The sequence below is a fragment of the Macaca fascicularis genome, chromosome 8 (assembly GCF_037993035.2).
Source record: "Macaca fascicularis isolate 582-1 chromosome 8, T2T-MFA8v1.1".
Classification (NCBI taxonomy): Eukaryota; Metazoa; Chordata; class Mammalia; order Primates; family Cercopithecidae; genus Macaca; species Macaca fascicularis.
The window spans coordinates 77535504-77552430 of NC_088382.1; the positions used below are offsets into that span (position 1 = coordinate 77535504).

At 40.7% G+C, this 16927-nt stretch overlaps 1 protein-coding gene and 1 pseudogene across 2 annotated transcripts in view; one reads left to right on the forward strand and one right to left on the reverse strand.

Moving 5' to 3' along the window:
- The window catches only part of LOC123575299 (nascent polypeptide-associated complex subunit alpha pseudogene), a 46350-nt pseudogene extending 30044 nt beyond the window's left edge, over positions 1–16306 (forward strand).
- The window catches only part of CPA6 (carboxypeptidase A6), a 310258-nt gene that overhangs the window by 131281 nt on the left and 162050 nt on the right, over positions 1–16927 (reverse strand). The window lies entirely within an intron of this gene.

Consider the following 16927-nt stretch of genomic DNA (forward strand, 5'->3'; position numbering starts at 1 on the left):
TATAAAGATACCTGAGACTGGGTAATTTATAAAGAAAAGAGATTTAATTGGCTTAGGATTCTGCAGGCTGTACAGGAAGCATGGACCAGCATCTGCTGGGCTTCTAGGGAGGCCTCAGGGAGCTTTTACTCATGGTGGAAAGTGAAGAGGGAGCTGGTGTCTCACATGGCAAGAATGGGAGCAAGAGAGAATAAGAGAAGTGCCACACAATTCTAAACAACCAGGTTTCATGAAAAGTCACTCACTGTCATGAGGGCAGCACCAAGAGGAAACAGCTAAATCATTCATGAGAAATCCGCCACCATGGTCCAGTCACCTCCTACTAGGTTTCACCTCCAATACTGGGGATTAAAATTCAACATAAGATTTGGCAGGGACATATATTCAAACTGTATCAGGGAGGCTGAGAAGTCCCATGATAGGCTGTCTGCAAGCTGGAGAACCAGGAAAGCCCTCAGCATTACTCAGTCCAAGTCCAAAGGCCTCTGAACCAAGGAAGCCAATGGTGTAATTCTCAGTCTGAGCTCAAGGCCTGAGAGCCTGGGGGCTGTTGGTGTGAGTCACAGAGGCCAAAGGCTGAAGAATCTGGAGTTCTTCCATCCGAGAGTAGAAGAGGAGTGACCCAACTCTGGGAGAGAGTGCCCAAATTCATCCTTCCTCTGCCTTTTTGCTCCATTTGGCCGCAGCCTGCTAGATGGCCCTTGCCTGCATTGAGGGTAGATCTTCTCCACTCAGTCCACTGACTCACACGCCAATCTCCAGAAACACCCTCACAGACACACGTGGGGCAGTCCAATCATCTGAATCACAAGCAAAAACACTTAGTTTTTTGCTATCAGCAGAAGAGGGATGGGCTCAGTGCCTACTGAAGCACTGAGAATAAACAATGCTATACCAGCTAGTATCCCTTAATTTGGTCAAGTCGACAACCCCAAATAAACCCACAATAAACATTTGGTTTTTGTCCCCAGTTCCTGGTACAGAGCTTCTTAAACCCTTGGAATTTATTATCTTACATATGCTAACTCTTGGAGTTGGGGAGGACCCAAGATAGCTTCAATATGGTGACTGGTCACCAGAAAAACCAACCGTGTGACTGGAGGTTGAAACTTTGAGCTTTGTCCTCTAACTTCCAAGAAAGGGAGAGGGGCCAGAGATTGAGTTCAGTCATCGATGGCCAATGATTTGATCAATCATGTCTGCATAATGAAACCTTTACAAAGACCCCTAAATGATGGCGTCTGGGGAGTTAGAGTTGATGAACATATGGAGGAGCTGGGAAGGTGGCACCCAAAGAGGACATGGAACCCCCCTCATCGCCGTACCTTGCCCTATGCGTCTCTCCATCTGGCTGTTCCTGAGTTGTAGTCTTTAAATTAAACTAGTAATTTTAAGTAAAGCACTTTCCTGAGTTCTATGAGTCATTCTAGCAAATTATTGAACCTAAGGAGGGGGTCAAGGAAACCTCTGAATTTGTAGCCAGCCAGGCAGAAGTATCCCATTTGTAGCTGGAGTCTGAAGTGGGGCAGAATTGCAGGACTGAGCCCTTAACTTGTGAGGTCTCTGCTAACTCTGGGTGTTAGTGTCAGAATTGGATTGGATTGTTGGACACACAGCTGGTGTTACAGAACTGCAGAACTGGCATGGAAAAATCACACATATTTGGTGTCAGGAAAGCCCATACACATATTACATTACATTCACTCATTTTTCTGTTGAATACAAGCATTTTTGTTGGAATTGCTTTCGCCAAGAACTATGTAAGGAACTATGAGTCCCTGCAAGGCAGAGCCTGAAGCAGTGTGCAGTTCCATCTTGCTTCCATCTGCCATGGTAACTGGCAATGTTCTAAACAGAGGCTGTTCCTTCAGCCTGGGCCCCAGAGTGAGCACCATGCAGAACAGAGATGTGGATGGATCATGAGCAAGAATCAAACCTTGTTAAGGTTTAGGCATAACTTGATTTCATAACATGACCTGGATTATATTAGTTAAAATTCAGGTGATATGGAATAAGGGATTTATTAGGGGAGATGGGGTTTCTGTATTCATGGGAACTTGGGAACAAGTTTAGGAAAGAGTGTTGCCTCTGGTCTGGGGCTGGAGTCCCTGTAGATCCTCTGGGCTTCAAGAGGGGAAAGGAAGGACAGAGTAGAACCGCCTGTCTCACTGCCTCGACCTCCAGCATGTGGCTACCTGTAGAAGCAGCTGACATCCTGCACTTCCACACACACGCCTACACAGAACTTGAAGAAGGTGAATGAGGAGATTCAGCTGGGAGGTCAGTAATCATGTGTGTGACCTGTGGGTACTTGGCCCCTAGCTCAGACCTTAGAGAGGACTTGCTATCTCTTTACCTCTGCCTTCCAAATCTCCAGCAATTTCTCCTGGGGCCAACCCTCACTCAGAGTGGATGGGAATTATGGGAAGTCTACTTTCAGCTTAGCTACACTGATGCATACGAAAGCACCCCAGCTATGAGTACACTCCAGGAAAAAATGCTATTCTATTATCAGTTAGAGCTCTGCTCCCAAACCCCTATCTGGACTCAGACTTTGGTGAACTGAGAGGGACTATTTGTGAATGTCAAGATCCTCTTGCTTTCTTTAGCCCAAAACATAGACAAGAGCAGGGCTAAGGGTTTGCTGCATAGGCTTTTTATCTAGGAACGTACCTGACCTTGGCCCTTGAGATTAGCACTTGGACCATGAGGAGAATAGGACTCTTTCCTCCTAAGGCCTGAGGCTGAGCTTCACTGAGCCACCTCTTTCCATGTCTTCTTGCCCTGGTCCTCCCAGACCTTGCCATGGTTGGGGGAGATGATAATAAAAAGGAGTTTTATTCCTAGTAAATTGCATTTATGGTTCTGAACACCCCCTCTGATTTGTACCTCTTTGCGGGCTACAGTTTATCTTTGGTTTATATAATAGGATTCTTTGTTTTTGGAAACAGAGCTGAGTGATGAGGCTTGAGTGCCACAGAGGTTACAGAATGTGCTGAACAGATTTAATTGTACCACGTGTAATCAATTTGCCAGACTAATGGACACTCTGCATGTTCTCAATATAAAGGAAACTGACTAGTGGAAGGTGAAGCCTGCAGGTTATTCTCTGTTGAACATATGTGCATCTCTGCTCCCACCCATTGAGTTGCATGTTTACCAAGAGTTAGTTGTGTTTATGCCTGTAAGAACAATAGGATATGAACGAAAGTGATGCATGCAGCTTCCATTTCACTCCTTGAAAATGAAGTTTGCTTTGCTGCTGCCTCTTACATATCTGTGATTGCATCAGTTGGCTCTAGTAGCAGCAGTTGGATTCAATCTGCAGTTTTTCTTACCCTATCTGAACCAGCAACACTGTACAACTTCCGAGAGATCAGCACCATCTGGCCAGCAAACCTCCCCCACCACCAATTTTCTGAGGTCTGATCTCAGTTATGCAGGGTGTCTGCTCGAGCTCCTGGGGCACCAATATCAGCCAGTGCCCCCCTCAGAGGTCTGAATTCTGGCTCCATAGGAGCCTTCCTGCAAACTTCTAAATTGTAATAATCCTAGCCTATTGCCTTTGGTTATAAGTTCAGCACTAAGTAAGGAATAGACACTAAACACTAGTTGTATTAAATTTTCAGGAGAAACTAGGCTTCTAGTCAAAGTTATTGAGCCTTGGGGTAGAGCATTTTCAATATTGATTTTGTGTCATGGCTGAGACTCTCCCAGTCCCTAGAGGCAAGAGTGTTTAGATCACACCACATCTCTGCTTAAAAACAAGAGTTCTGGTGGCTTCCCATTGCCCTTAGAACAAAGCCCTACATTTTTCTTCTGTCCTCTAAACCACTGTATGAGCTGGCCCCAGCTGTAGCTCTCAGACTGCATATCTTACTTTTCCCCCTTCCGTTCTCTTCACTCCAGCCAGAACAGCTTTATTTATTTCCATCAATCAGCTAAGCTCAGCTTGGCAAATTCGCCTTTGCACTTGCTATGATTTTTGCCTGGAATGTTCTCTCTTGAGACCTTTGCATGGCTGATTTCTTATTCTTCAACTAATAAGCTCATTATCACCTTTCTAGAGAGGTCTTTTCTGAACACCCAAAGAATTGCATTTCTTCTATATAATTCTGTTTATTTCTTTCATAGCCTTTATCACAATCTGTAGCTATCTTTTTTACTTGCTGATTTTATTCTCTATGAGGAGAATAATATAAACTCCATGAGGGCATCTATCTTGTTTTCTACCCTACCTCTTTTTTATTGAACAAAGAATACATTTAGTTTTCAGTGCTATCTAAAATGTGAAAATCAATGTAAATCTATTACTTTTATCCTACAAATGAACCCAGAAACTCAAAGTACCTAAATATATAACTTCCATTGTTCTAAGCCTACTCAGAACAAGTGGGCAACTGTTTTCATTGGATGAACCATTCATGCATTACAGTAAGTCATCTGGGGAAAAGGGCTTGGCAACAAGAGGGTTAAGCATAGTTTTGATGGAAAACACTGTCAATACAAGAGACTGTCAGACTGAAGAAAGGCTGCTGCAAACCGTTCACTGATGTGTTTGATCCAGGCAAATGCACATCACAAATCTTGCAGGATTATGTCTGCTCATCCCATCTGGTCACATTCTGTCATGAACCTGAGGGTACCCGTAAATAAGCCCTGAGTACTAACTCAAAAGAAAAAACGTATAATCTTGTCAAATAAGCAAAAGTTTAAGGCAAAGTGCACGTGTCAGTGAAATTGGTGAAATCTTCTTTTAACAAAGCCCTGGCAAATTATATTGGCCCCCAAATTTTACCACCCTGTCTAATGTCGACTCATGTTGCTTTTCAAAATATGTCTTGGGGCCCAGGTGAACCAGAGGGTTGACTATTAGAGTGTCAGGGCACCAGTGTTTGGGGTTTTGTTCAAAATGTTCAGACTTTTGGGATGTTGTATTTCATAAGAGTCTATTGAAATTTCTCTTTGTCCCACTCTTGTTCTAACTTAACTATACCATCAATATTTGTTTCTAAACCATTTAATATTTTTATATATGTGACCTAATAAAATCAGTATCAAATTTTATCTAGACTGTTCAGGGAAAGATTTTCCAGGGATAGATTATCCAGGTCTTATACGTCTACCAATGAAAGCATTAATTACTCCTCCCCGACAAACACACACACACATAGGAGAACAGGTGGAAGAAGAAACCCAGACAAGTCTTATTTGTGAATTCAGCCTCAGGACAATGACACTAGCCTGCCACACACCCCTGCACTACCCCATGGCCATGATATCCTACTGTCTGTCCTTTCTGGGGTACAGGATTTAGATTTAGAAATATACAATCTTCAGATTTTTACCCATGTTCTCTCATTATAGTTTTAAAGGAAAAGGAGACCTGACAGTCCATTGCCAATATCCCAACCCCACTCAAGTTTTGCATGTGTGAAGATACAGGCAAACTTTCTTTCTTTTTCTACTCTGTTTGTCCTTTTAAGGCTTGATGAACCTTAGTATAAAACCTTTCCATATCACAGCACGCAATTGTAGGCATCATGCTCTGAGCCATTCAGAGAAGGCAACAAGATGGGAAATTTGTAGCCTCATCCACAGGATTCTGTACACTTGGGCTTTCTACTGCTAATGCGTTGGACAATATATATATATGTGTGTGTGTGTGTGTGTGTGTATGTGTATGTGTGTGTGTATATATATATGTGTGTATATATATATAGTGCTCTACTACGAGAGGCCCCAAGGAGCTCTCATGTAACTTCTACCACAGGTAGAAGGACATGAGTGGGAAGATGCCATCTGTCAATCTGGAAAAAGCCCTCACTCAACAGACGTCAAATCTGTTGGCACCTTGATCTTGGATTACCCTGAATCCAGAACTGTGAGAGATAAATGTTTATTGTTTAAGTTACCTACCCTTTGGTATTTTTGTTAGAGCAGCCCCAGTGGACTAAGACAGCTGGTATTACACCTTCTTGTATTTCCTGATAGATATATATTCCAGATGTACTTTTGGCAGGGCTATGTTTGCAAAAAACAGTGCAAGGAAATGGAGAGAATACCCTAATTACAAAGGAAACACTGCATCTCCCAAAGCGCTTGCTAGACATCATCATAATTTATGACACTGGGCATTGTTAACTTGATTTAAACTCTTCCTCAGTGGGACAAAGCTACACCTTCTCAAACTTCCTATCCTTTAGTACACACAGGAGCAAGGAAGAAATACAAAGCTTTCCAAGGTAGGAAATAAGTTAACAGTCTTCTGCAAGTCCTTTGATCTTCACAGAGGCACAGAGCACTGGTTCCTGTGACAGGGAAAGCCTTTGTATAAAGCAATAAACTGTGTAAATAAGGGAGGTAGGGAGCAGAGGCACAAGGGTGAGGGACTGTAGAATCACTGCTCATTCTCATTCTTTTCTCTTCCTTCTAGAAGTGGCTAGAAAAGGGAGGAAAGGGCTGAATTGGAGGAAGCTGAGGTTTGCTCCCTTTCCAACTGTTCCTGTCTTTTAAACTTGGGTATTTGCATCCTATATGGGATAGCAGCTGACACCAGGGCCTTGAGCAAAATGGAAATAGGTCACTAGGCCACCTCCCATTTCCTTTCATAGTCCTTTTCCCACCTGTTCTGTGATTCATCATCTTTATACTCTCCCCTGCTCAGCCCCATCCCTATTTCTGTTTATGTGGACATTATAACTAAAGTCATCTTCCCCACCCACATTTAAAACAAATAATTATCATTTGGAGAGTAAATGGTGCTTGGCCTACCCAACCCTGATTATTTGAAATCATATTATAAACAAAAATGTCGATGATTCTGTCTAGTTAACCAAATAAAGACAACAAAATCTCCTTTTAAAATTCCTATTCTAATTCATCTTACATGGAGCAGTCCAATTAATCATTCTATTACAACCACTTTCAGTGTCTCTACCATACTCCCCAAATTTATAATTACTACAAATTGCTTATAGAACAAACTTCAAAATTTTAATCTTGGTGATTTGAAGCTCTCCATTAATTTAGTTAAAAAACTGGATGCCAGGAACTCCACTAGGCATTGCTAAGAATACAAATGAGGAACAGGACAAAATATGGTTTCAAAGTACCTCCCCATAAAGCACTTAAAGGAAAAATAGCAAAGAACCCTGGCTTGGCAGACACCTTTTCAATCAAGTAATCACAGTGAGCATCATCAGTCATGGCACACATAGACACTCACGCTACTTGATTGGATGAGATGAAAACATAGCATGATTTTCTTGTGTTCCTGCCAAAGCAGCATAACAAGATTCTAGTCATAAGGAAACGTCGGACAAAGCCCAACCAAGAAACATACTTTAAAAGAGCTGGCATGAAATCTTCAAAAGTATCAAGGTTATGAAAGTCAAGGAAAGACTGAGGGAAACTAAAGAGATATGGCAACTTAATCCCATCATGTGATTCTGTATTAGATGCTTTTACCATAAAGGCCATTATTGGGAGAACTGGTGAAGGTTGAGTAGGGTCTGAGGATTAAGTAATACAGCAATGTTAATTTCTGATTTTGAGGGTCCTATTGTGATTATTAGGAGAATGCCCTTGTTTAAAGGAAGTGTACTCTAAAGAATTCAGCATGATGGGGCATCTTACTTTTGAATGGTCCAGGACAAAATTTCTTTATACTATACTTTCAAATTTTCTGTAAGTTTATTTCAAGATAAGAAGCTATTAAAGAGATATGCTTTTCATTTACTATTCTGCTTCTACATAAAGAAGGCTGAGCAGCTAGGACACTATTAGCAATTGTCTAGATGACAGTAGAGCAATGGCTGTTGGAATGGAAGGACGTGAGTCCATAAGAGTTTGTAATGGTGAATTCTACAGGTTTAAAACAGAAAATTAGAGCTCAGGATGATCTCTGGGAAGTTACAGACTGTTCTGAGATGCGGTCTCCTGCACAGAGAAGAGCAGTGTCAATGTGATGAGAGGAACCAGAAGCTGATAGCTCCTTAAGAGCTTAAAGTCCAATTTTCCCCATCTAGGCCCTTCCAACCTCAAATACATAAACATGTACTTTTTGGCTTGTTTTGTCTTCTTTTCTCTTGCTGTACCTTTATCAACTCTCTATGTCTCTGTCACTTCCTCCCTTCACAGTCTACTTGGGCACTCACAGTCCTACATTTTGTTCAGGGTTTGGTTAAGATTTGCACCCTTCCTGGCTCTGATAGAATGTCTGACGTAAGCACACAGCAAGTATTTGGTGGTTGAAAGCGCTAAGTCCTCCGGTGGCTGTTGTAAGGCAGATGCTATTACCAATGCAGCTCCTTACTCTGCATTTGTTTTGTAGTTCTACATACAGTTGGTGCTATGTCTGACTGTGTCCTCCCAACTTCATATGTTGAATCCTAACCCCCAAGGTGATGGTATTAGGAGGTGAGGCTTTTAGGAGGTGACGCTTTTGGGAGGTGATTAGGTCAAGAGTGTGGAGCCCTCAGGAATTGGATTAGTGCTCTTATAAAAGAGACCCCGAGGAGCTCTCACGTAACTTCTACCATGTAAGGACACAGTGGGAAGATGCCATCTCTCAATCTGGAAAAAGCCCTCACTGAACAGATATCAAATCTGTTGGCACCTTGATCTTGGATTACCCTGAATCCAGAACTGTGAGAAATAAATGTTTATTGTTTAAGCCACCTACTCTTTGTGGTATTTTTGTTAGAGCAGCTCCAATGGACTAAGACAGTTGATATTACACATTCTTGTATTTCCTGATATACTATATTGCAATGGTATGACCCTCTGTTTTCTCTGTATACGTTTTGTCTCCCCTAAAGGATGGCAAGCTATTCCAGGGCAGATGATGGGTCTCCATAGCAATGATCACTGTGATGAGCATGGAGTAGTTGCTCAATGAATGTTTATAGAACTAAACTGAGTCAACAATTAGAATGAAGAGAGAGAAAAAAAAGACATAACCAGGGCCAAATAGGATGTGACAACATGCTTTACTTATTTAATTAAAATAGGAACCATAAAAATGTATGTTTTGGTGTGTTAACTAAAACACAAAGTAACTGTTCCTGAGTAAATTAAGCATGCTAATCGAGAACACAGACCTGGAGACAGCTGCCTGGGTTGCATTTGACTGATGGCTCTGACTCTTATGAGCTCTACCTTCCTGGGATTATCAGCATCATTCACTGCCTGAGGTTTTTGTATTAAGTGAGATCATATATGTAAAGAACATGAGTGATTGGCAAATTGTAACAACTTAGGAAGATTAGCTACACATCACCTTTTTTCCTAAAAATCTTGGACAGAAAATGGGAAGGCACAGCTCTGAAATTCTTTCAGGGAGCTCATTCTTTAAGAGGCCTCAGCTGGGAAACCTGCTGTTGGAACAACCCATCCAGAGTTTGGGTAGGGAGAAGGAATCTCATATCCAGCTCCTTCTGACTACCTTTACACAAAGTAGGCTGTGGGGCTCAGGGATGACTGATTGATACAAAAAGATCTGATATTTTGTAGCCTTAAAATCTCACTCCTTTCCCCTAGGAAGGCCACTTCCCTCCAACTGCTTTTCCCATGCTTTCTCTTCAAATCTGCAAATCTGCATGTTTAGTCCATGTCCTTCAAGGCTGTCCTTGATACTAATTTTACTGATTTCTACCACATTGTATGAGTCACAGAATGATTTATCTACCTTCCCTCACTCCCATGACTGAAGCAGTCATCTTAGGCTGCAAGGCTATTCCATATTTTGGGGTATGAGCAGCTCATTGATAAGCTGCCTCTTCAAAGGTTTCAATATGGAAGAACATTTCATAGTGCTTTGTACTGATCCTAATATACTTCCACTGAATGGATGTTAGGAGGTCCTGGGGAAGGGACTTTGCATAAATTGTTCACAGCTGTATATTCAGGATGTAGAAGGACACCTGCCACATGATAGGTGCTTGGCATTGCAAAAAGGACATCACTTCCCCAGAAGAGTTTATCGTCTTGCTAGCAAGACAAAATCCATGAATAGGAAACAGAAAGCACTATGCAACTGGTCTCTGGTTCTAAGATTAAAGTTTGCCATTTCCTGGAGAGGTCTATCGTGGTAAAACCCAGATTTTTCTCTCTAGTCTCTGCCTGTGATGCTTCTAAAGCTTTTTTTGTTTATTTGCTTGGGGTTTCTTTTCGACAGCCTGTGCTTCTGTTTCTTTCTCTGGGATGCAAGCTGAGCAGTGACAATTCAAAGTATTCCTTGTTTTTTTTTTTTTTTATGTTTTGGAGATAGAGAACTACATCTAAGGTGTTAGCTTATTTAATTCAGGCCTCCTACTTGTGACTCAAGAATATATCCTTTTACAAAACTGAATTCTCTTACACAAGTGAGTTCTCAAGGTCATAGGAAGAACAGTACAGAGCTGAATCGAAGGCAGAGCATGTTCTTGTAGCTGTCATACCGGTAAAAGTATACTCATCATTGTCCACTAGAAGAGAAAAATGTCTATGTTTCCAGTCACTATTTCTGCCTAAAGTGAGTTTTCTAATTTAAAAAGGCTTAATTCAGCTCTTTCCATACATTAAGTATGATGTCAGTGTATTTTAATTAGGGCTTAATATTGCTGATAGATTTCTGTGGTTTCTTTTTATGTAAAATGATCTGTAATGTGACAATATGCCTATCTCAATTAAACGATGATCAGAACAATCAGCTGCAAACAACAAAGGATAACACTGTCGTCATGACAAATAATCCTTATGAAAGGATTTTCATAGGATTATTTGACTCAATGTCAAAACATGCTTACTGAAAGATGAACTGAGAACCACAGCGTGGTCTTCTAAATCATTTAGTATGTAACATGCGGTCAGATCAGTTACGCCATCTGAATTAAAGCTAGAGATGGCTATCTAAATCAGCATGACCCCGAAACAAATATATTGGATAATGGAGAGCAGGTGGGAGGTAATGAGAGAGAAAGAACTGGGACTATGCCATGGCGTATTTTTGTTGTTGTTGTTATTGTTTTTTAGGATCTTGCTCTGTCATTAGGTATGTTGTAAACTGCTGCAGAATCCTCAAAACCCAGATGTAGAGATTGAGACTGTGTGTAAATACTTCAAAGGATAAAGACAAAGAGGATAATGGGACGCAGAAAAACAAAAATGACAAGAAACGTTCTGTCAGCAGCATGCGATGAAAAAACCCCATACAGATCAGGCAGAGCATGGTTATTTCTGAAAATGACACTCATTTTGAAGGCTGTTCTTTTAGTCAGACCTCTGTTAGGCTAAGGACCTCTCCCACTGCTGACATGACAGATCAAAGGAAGCACCTTGCACTGTCTGAGGTGCATGACTAGCACAAGCCACTACAGACACAGAACAACAGAGCAGGCTATGAACATGCAGCCAAATTACCATCACAAAATACCACTTCTTTCATTTCTTACAGGATAAACTACTTTGAAAAAGACCTTTAGGACTGCATAGTCAAGGATAGTTCCTTGCCAAACTGTTTAGTTTTTTTCCCCAAGAGAAAATAGAATGAGCAAGTCATTAGTTGGTATGGATCAATTTCTCCTCTGAAATGTGGCTTGATTTCTAATGTCAGTTTGTCTCAGCACCCTGACTCTCAGGAAGATAAGATTTCTCTGAGATGTCATCTTCACCTTGACAAAGTTTTCAAAAAATACAAGGCTCCTCGTGTGCCACTTTGGAGAATGCCTCCTGCAAATACTTGGAAAACAAGGGTCACCATGCCAAGGGAAACTTCCTTTCTGTTGCCAAGACCAAATTAAATTTTCAGAGAGAATTTCACTCCTAAATGGTTACAGCTGATTCATGATTTTCATTTCTTTGCCAGACACTCAAATGGTTTTTGAAGGGCCTTCCAAGGCAAAAGCAAATCCTCACCTCTGGATAAATAGCTCGAATCTCAGAGGAGATAATAGCCAATTCTCCAGTGTTCTCTTGTTTGGCATTCTCCTCTCTCCCCATTGTTGTTTCAATAGTATTAGTCATTAGTTTTCCTGCAGAAGAACATCTTCCTCCAAAGATAATGCTGTTTGGATATAACACTATTGGTTCTGACTCATTGCTGCCCTGTTCGGACCTTGCAGTGACTTTCCCTCTTGCACTGGGATGGGCATCTCCTCATAGTGTACAGAGAGTGTCCCACCAGCAGGCAATACCCAGGAAGCTGTCAATGTCCATGTCTGACACCTGAGCCTCCACCTTCTCAATGCCAATGGAGTGAATCTCCAGTCCACTTTATTAATCCACTTTAAGGACAATATCTTGTGTCACCTCTAAAACTTTAAATTTTAATTTCTCACTCTTGGACCACAAGTTCCTGGCTATGTTTTCACCTTTCTGATTTTTAATATCATTCAGATATCTGGTCCCTAGATACTTCTGCTGTTTCCTGACTTCCATTCCCTCTTAGCCTTCATTCTTTCTCTGCCCAAAGTGGACATTTTGGTTGATAACATGTATAACTGTCTCATGGTCTAGCTGCATGCTGCACCCTCACCACCAAACCCTAACCCTAGATCAATACACCAATTCACCCTTTCCATCCCTATGCCCAGAGAGCAGGAGCTGCTGGAGAAGCACAGGGAATGTGTAGATTGGTTCCATTGCATGATCTCCAACCTCTTCAGGATGCTTAATGTTCATGTACTGCAGATAATCAAATGATATGCCCAGGAATGGTGGGAAAGTAGAAGGTTGTTCTTTACATAAGAACGGCCATTGTTTGGAGTAGAAAGGTGGCCACTCTTTAGGCCACAGTATATAACCTCAACTGTGACCTGGCATGAAAAGGCAAGTTGGACACCCTGCACTAGCAATCTGAACTATAAGAATGGAAAAAATTTATCAGTTGGCACTTTGACTGAAAGAGAAGCAGACATGTAGAGAGTAGTAGACTTACAGTAATGGTAGAGGAGAGCCTCTACCTTACCCACCTCTTTCTTCTTAAATGTGTATGATTATTTGGACAATAGGTTCAAGGGAATAGACAAACCTGTGCAACTCCTCTCTCTTATGGGATATAGATGCATGGGCCTGGCCAGGGCAGATTTAGGTCTTGTGAGACCTGAAGTTTGTACAGTTTTGAGATGTCCTCTTAAAAAGGAATACAAATTTAACATAGGCACAAAGGCAATCAAATGCATTTAAAAATTGCTGCTACTTTGTATTGAGCTACATAATAGTGTAATCAAATTACTCTTATATGGCAATCATTGACTTACCAATGAATAAACATAGGAGTTTTGCCACCAAAACATTGCTTTCTTCAGGACATTTAACTGGGTCAGTGGCAGTGTTGCAATGCTTTTTGTCTGGAGGTCAGCAAGATGGTGAAAAAGGAAGTCATGGGTTTCATTCCCCTCCACAGGAAAATCAACTAGAACTATCCATAGACAAAAACACCTTGGTGAAAACCCCAAAACATGGGAATAAACCTGAACCACTTGTGTGTTCCATGGAATTGAATAAAAATCTACATTGAAAAGGCAGGAGAATCAGTTTCACTTTGACTATGTTACCCCTCTGCCTTCCATAAGTTGGCGCAATGCCACACAGGGTACTCCCCAGGGCTCATGGTTTCTATAGTGAGAAAAGAGAACCAGGGAAGTGGACAGCCAGCTTCCCTAGCATTCTGAGATGCTTCCCAGGAAGCCCACTCTGTCCTTACCTCATGGGGACTGAGGAACATAGGGGGAAACAGTGCAGTTAGGCCACCTGGGGTCAGGCAGAAACAAAGCAAGGAGGTGGGGCCCACAGAGGTCGGCACACAGAGTTTTGTGAATGTACCTGTCTTGCTGGATAGAAGGGCCTAGCCAGATGCCTCACCTGAATTCAGGGCAAAGGGAGCAGCTCAGGCTTCTAGATAACCTGAAAGCAAACTCTGTCTGCTCGGGGTCATTACCAGCTGGCCCATCCAAAATCATAGGCTAGACTGACTAGCAAAGGTCTATCCCTGCCAAAGAACTCCTGTAAAAGCCAGGAAAGTTGGCTCTCTCTGTAAAGGCATAAACACCAATACAAAGACATAAGGATTACAAAGATTTAAGAAATCATGATACCTCCAAAACAAACAAAGAAAAAAACAATGAGAAAGCTCCAGAAATGGACCCTAGAGAAAGGCAGATCTATGAAATGACAAAAAAAATGGAGAATAATCTACTTTTAAAAGTTCAGTAAATTTCAAGAAAATACAGATAAAAAATTAAATGAAATTAGGAAAATACACAAACAATACCAGAAATTTGACAAATAGAGACAATATGCAAAGAAACAATTAGAAATCCTAGAGATGAAGATTTCAATGACTGCACTGAAAAATGTAATAGGAAGCTTCAACAGCTGGCTCATCAAGTTGAAGAATCAGTGAACTCAGAGACAGAACATTTTAACTACTTAATCAGAGAAGCAAAAAGAAACAAGAATGAAAAAGATGAAGAAAGCCTATGGGAATTACATGACACCATCAAGAGACCTAACCTATGCATAATAGGCATTCAAGAAACAGAAGAAAGAGAGAAAGGGCCAAGAAGAGTTTTTATTATTTTTTTATTTAGAGGCAGAGTTTTGCTCTTGTTGCCCAGGCTGAAGTGCAGTGGCACAATCTTGGCTCGCTGCAGCCTCTGCTTCCTGGGTTCAAGTGATTCTCCTGCCTCAGCCTCCCTAGTGGCTGGGATTACAGGCACCCACCATCATGCCCAGCTAATTTTTGTATTTTTAGTAGAGAAGGGGTTTCACCATGTTGGCCAGGCTGGTCTCGAACTCCTGACCTCAGGTGATCCACCCGCTGTGGCCTCTCAAAGTGCTGGGATTATAGGTGTGAGCCACCGTGCCTGGCAGGAAGAGTATTTTTTGAAAAATAATGAATGAAAACTTCCCTAATTTGAGGAAAGAAGGTAACAACCAGGTACAGGAAGCACAGAAGTCCCAATTAAATTCAACCCAAAGAGGAGTTTACCAAGATATATAATAACCAAACTGTCAAAAATTAAAGACAGAGTTCTGAGAGCAGAAAGAGATAAGAAATATATCATATACCATGAAGTCCTAATATGACTATAGATGGACGTCTCAGCAGAAGTCTTGCAGGCCAGGAGACAGTAGGATAACATATTCAAAGTGTTGAAGAAAAAAAAGACTGCCAACCAGGAATACTTTATTCATTACTTTCTGCCACCATCTTCGTTCCATGTTCCCCCCGACAAAAGGCCCAATAAAGACACAGAAGTCGTCTCTGCTACGGAGCATGACTAGCCAGAGCCACGGGCTGAGACAGGGTCTGTAACAGAATCTAACAGTGATGAATCAGTACCAGAGCTTGAGGAACAAAATTCCACACAGGCAACAACCACACAACAAGCCCAGTTGTCAGCAGCAGCTGAAATTGATGAAGAACCAGTCAATAAAGCAAAACAGAGTTGGAGTGAAAAGAAGGCACAGAAGCTTATGTCCAAACTGGGTTTTAAGCAGGTTACAGGGGTTACTAGAGACACTATTTGGAAATCTAAGAATACTCTGTCATCACAAAACTAGATGTCTGTAAGATCCCAGCTTCAAATACCAACATGGTTTTTAAGGGAAGCTGAGATTGAGGATTTATCTCAGCAAGCACAGCTAGCAGCTACTGAGAAATTCAAACTTCAAGGCGAAGCTCTCTCAAACATTCAAGGAAACATATAGCCTCTTCTAACTTTACAAGAGGAGAGTAAAGAGGAAGTTGATGAAATAGGTGAGGAAGTTGATGAAACAGGTGTGAAAATTAAGAATACAGAATTGGTCATGTTGCAAGCAAATGTATTAAGAACAATGGCAGTTCAAGCCCTGAAGAACAAAGTAATGATATGGTTAATGTGATTATGGAATTAGCAATGTAACCATCTGAAAACAAGAACTTTTTTGTTTTTTTTGGTGTTTCAAAAGAGTAACTGCAGCTTGACTTGAAATTTATACTCTTTCTATCATTAATAAAGTTATAGTTTCTTGTTAGATAAAAAGGAGTATTATATCCAGCAAAGCTGTCTTTCAGAAGTGAAGAAGAAATTAAAGTTTTCCCAGACAAACAAAAGCTAAAGAAGTTTATCACCACTAGACTTACCTTTATAGGAATTGCTAAAGGGAGTTCTTTAAACGGAAACAAAAGGCTGCTAAATAATAATGTTAAACATACGAAAGCACAAAACCTAATGGTGTAGGTAATACAGAGCAATAATCAGAATAGTACTGTAATGGTGATATATAATTATATTCCTAGTATGAGGGTTAAAGGGCAAAACTGTTAATAACAACTACAGCTAAAATAAATTATCAAGGGATACATATCACAAAATGATGTAAATTCAGACATCAAAAACATAAATGTGGGAGGGGAGTAAGAGTTTAGAGTTGTATGCAATAAAAGTTAAGCTGTTATCAGCTTGAAATAGACTGTTATAAGATATTCTGTGTAAACTTCATGATAACCAAAAAGCAAAAGTAAAGAAGAGATGGAAAAAACAAAATTTAAAAAGATTCAAAACATACCACTACAGAAAACCATCAAATCACAAAGGAAGACATCAAGAGAGGAAGAAAGAAACAAAGTATCTATAAAACAACCAGAAAATGATGAACAAAATAGTAATTGTAAGTTCTTACCTAGCATTAATTACCTTGAATATACCTGTATTAAATTCTCCAATTCAAAGACATAGAGTGAATGAATGGATAAAGAACAAGAGACAACTATATGTTACCTACAAGAGATTCACTTCATTTTTAAGGACACACATAGACTGAAAGAGGAGGGATGAAAAAAGATATTTCACAAAAAAAGGAAACCAAAAGAGAGCAGAGGTAGCGATACTTGCTTGTGTCAGACAAAATAGATTTTAAGTAGAAAATTATACAGAGAGACAAAGAATGACATTCTATA